We start from the raw sequence: 3,833 nt of genomic DNA, 5'->3' as shown, positions 1-3,833 counted from the left end.
GTCAGATGAGCAGTGTGGTGTGTGCTTGTGCTCTTTATTTAACTGCTTTCAGTGTGTCATTACTCAGGAAATTAATTCATTGAAGATCACACAGGATAATTATAGAGCGAGTCCCAAGTCTCAAGGGTTAGCACAAGGTTGCATTCAGTGCTGTTCACGTGGGAAGTCAGTTCATTGTGTGCATCAGCTTATCCATTGTTTGATTCATATTCTGATTAACCATTTTCCAGTAACCCTAAGTGTAAAGGATAACACAAAGTACTTGATTCACTGAATAGATATTTTTGTGTCACTTGTAAGTGAAAGCCTAGTAATTTATGCATCGCTATAGAGACACTTAACGGAACTGATAAAATAAAGTTTCCCAAACACAGACAAAAAAGCTTGTATATATTATTGCATAGACCTAACAACTAGAGATTTTCCCTCACAGCATTTAAGCAATGATGCCATGTGTCTTGTATTTTGTTCCCATTCTTAATCAGAACTAGTTGTGAGTAGATTTTCTTTTACATTATTGTTTAAAACATATATTTAATTGAGAAAACATTCAGTAACAAAATGCATGTTCAAGAGGTACTGTCAACTGAAGCAATATAACATTTTTACCACAAATAAATAGCATTTAAATAATAAATAGCATATAAATAATTTATTTATCATGCACAATTTAATTAATTTAAATTTATTTAAATTATATTTTAAGAAAATGTTGTGTCTCCCAGTTATATGTCTGTGGTGTTAGAATAATTATTTGTATCATAATCTGGTATTAATAAAAAACTATAATGTTCCTAAGCTGCCATTTTAAAGAATTCTGCCATTAATTATTCATGCTCATGCCATTTCAAACCTGTAGGACCTTCGCTCATCTTCAAAACGTGAAATATTTTTGATGAAATCCTAGAGCTTTCCGACCCTGCATAGACAGCAATGCAACTGAAATGTTCCCAGACCCAAAAACTTAGTAAGGACATATTGTGTTGTTTAAGTGCAAAAGTACTCTTGATAATGGCGAAAGACATGATTTGGAGGAGAAGAACTGTTGAATAAAGTTGTTTTTGTTTTCTTTGCCACAAAAAGTATTCTCGCTACTTTGTAAAATTACAGCTGAACCACTGATGTCAATGAAGACAGTTTGCCACTTGTATAAATGTCACATGTTCACATCCTGATGTTTACTTGAAAAAAAAAAACACATCTCTGAGTCAGCCTTGTCCCTCTTGGTACAAATCAGCAACTATGTTTCTGTGTATGGGCTGCGTGACAGTAAGGTGTCCCATAGCAGACACTGCCAGGGGCTTGTTTGAGGACATGAGGGTGACAGGGCCTCCTGAGGCATGAGGTGGCGAAATACACGTCATCCTTCTTCTGGACTTTCTGCCTGTCCATTCACGCGCTAGTGCTGACCTCATTGGCATCTGACGTGTTGTCTCAAATCTCTAACTCCAATCATGGTTGGCATGGCCTCATATTCAGTGACAGCGTGTAGTTGGGCTAAGGGCTGGTGTCTACATTAAGATGAAAATAACTGTGTGACGCTGAACAGAACAGCCAGTGGTAGCACCTCAATCCATCCATCTAGAGCGAGAGAGATAGAGAGAGAAAGAAAGCGAGAGACAGGAAATGGGTCTCTAATGTTATAAAGGTCCATATAGTAGTAGCCTAAATGGTGAAACGTACTGCAATTTCCCCCAAGAGCCAGTCTATTTACAGCAACTGCTATTATGTATGTTATTTTAAAAACTGATAGACACCTAAATAAATAAATAAATGGAAAAATTGCTATCATTAGCTCATCCATATGGCTCTTGAAATATAGCATAAAAGTCATATGCATTATTTTTATGATGCTTGTATTGGTTTTTGTGGGTGTCTTTCTTTTTTTGCCCTTTTTTGGAGCTCAACAACCTGAAAATATAGTGCTAAAAACATTTTCATTTTTTGAAATAAAATAAACATTAAAATGAAATAACTTAAAAACTTTAAATTACTTTTTGTGAGCTAGTTGACAAGGCAACATTTCAATTCAGTTTAACTAAATGAAACTAAATTAACTAAAACTAATAAATAAAACTATACAGACATGCTTAAAAAATGTCAAATGACAGAAACAACAAAATTACTAAAATGTCTACTAATATTAAAGTGAAAACAAAAATAACATTTAATTCAAAATATTAACAAAAACTATAATATGTGAATATCAATTCTACTAAAATAACACTGATTCAAGTTTGGCAACTGTAAATGAGTGGTGAGTAAATGATGACAACATTTTCATTTCTGAGTGAACTATCGAGGAGATCAAAGTTTTCTCTAACATTCTGTAACATTGGTGCGCTCTCAGAGTTCAACGCATGCCGTGTCTGTGAAAGCACATGGATACAGTCGGGTGCTGCAGGGCATGCTGGGACAGTGTGTGGAGGTCATGATGAGCGGGAAGGCTGTCCTGGTTTTAGCGACATGAGCTGTGACAGATTCATCCGGCAGGCAATGACAGATCAGAGACCACAGCTGAGTTAGGACATAGAAGGAATGAACTCTCTGTCTGCCATTAGAGAGTGAGAAGAGAGGGATAATGGTCAAATAGCAGTTTATATATATATATATATATATATATATATATAGAGAGAGAGAGAGAGAGAGAGAGAATGTATTTTATTTATTTATTTATTTTTATTTGGCTGTTAAATACATAATACTTTAAATTAATAAAAAGGTCACAAGAACAGCATTTATTTGAGATATCACATATAAATATAAACATAAACATATATAAACATAACATCTTCCTGACCTATTATGAACAGTAGTGTATAATTTAAATGTATGTATCTAAATTATATATAATTTCCATTTCAAATTTCAAACACTGATTAATATTATCCTTAATGTTTTTTATGGAGTATGATAAAATGATTAATTTACATTGAAAAATGACTTAAAATCCGTTCATTCGTTTATTCAATTTCATTGGCAATTCGTTTTCCACAATTATGCATTGGCAACCATTCAAACTGCATTTAAATTTAGAAACAGAATTGGACTTTTAAAGGCATGCCTAACTGACGCACAACCTTACAACACACCAGATCTTCAGAGAAATGGCCACTTAAGGCAGGAAATGTGTTGCTTTTAAACTTCCGGAAGCATCTGAACAGAGCAGTTAAGTCTCGGGTCCCTCAGGTACTGCCTCTGCGATAAAAGCTGTAAGTGGTTTGAAGCTTTTTGAGATGTGTTGCGTTTAGAGTGGCTGAGTACTTCCAGGACGAGGCACAGCTTTTTACCATCCACAGCAGATAATGCATTTCATAAATAGACTTAATTCATTAGGTATCTCTCCCTCTTACCTCTGTCATCTGATCATAGTCATGGATAGTTTCCGAAAATGGGTGTCACAAGGTACTTGACTGATACCCGGCATGGATCATGTCATGAAATCATGTCTTGGTGGTTTGTGGTTGTCTATGAAACATGAAAACCAATCTATGTTTGTTGGATTTACCAAATTAATCTTTTCAGTGGCTGGTCTAGAAACCTCACTTTGACCTTGGTTTTGAAGGTCATGGAACAAGGAAAACAGGAAGTAATGTTCACCATCTTCCTTAAAGTGAGCAGCACTCTTCCAGCTGTATAGTCTGATGATACAATCCAAATATTGGATGATTCACTCCGTCATTTACGTGCTTCGATTATGAGCTTTGGCTGATAGAGGCGGTGGAGGGTCACATGACACAGACACAGGCTTTAAATCACACTGAGGATGGTGACTCACCCTGCTGGACAGCGCTTTTTTTCTCACCTGTGTGTGTGTCTGAGGCGAAAATTGC

General features: G+C 35.6%; 1 protein-coding gene across 2 annotated transcripts in view; it reads right to left on the bottom strand.

The window, feature by feature from the left end:
- The window catches only part of LOC113038752 (mitotic-spindle organizing protein 2), a 1,160,083-nt gene that overhangs the window by 690,826 nt on the left and 465,424 nt on the right, over window positions 1-3,833 (bottom strand). The gene's annotated exons all lie outside the window — the stretch shown is intronic.

This window comes from Carassius auratus, chromosome 21 (genome assembly GCF_003368295.1).
Source record: "Carassius auratus strain Wakin chromosome 21, ASM336829v1, whole genome shotgun sequence".
Taxonomy (NCBI): domain Eukaryota; kingdom Metazoa; phylum Chordata; class Actinopteri; order Cypriniformes; family Cyprinidae; genus Carassius; species Carassius auratus.
Note: the sequence above shows the minus strand (reverse complement) of the source record. Positions and strands in the feature narration are given on the sequence as shown.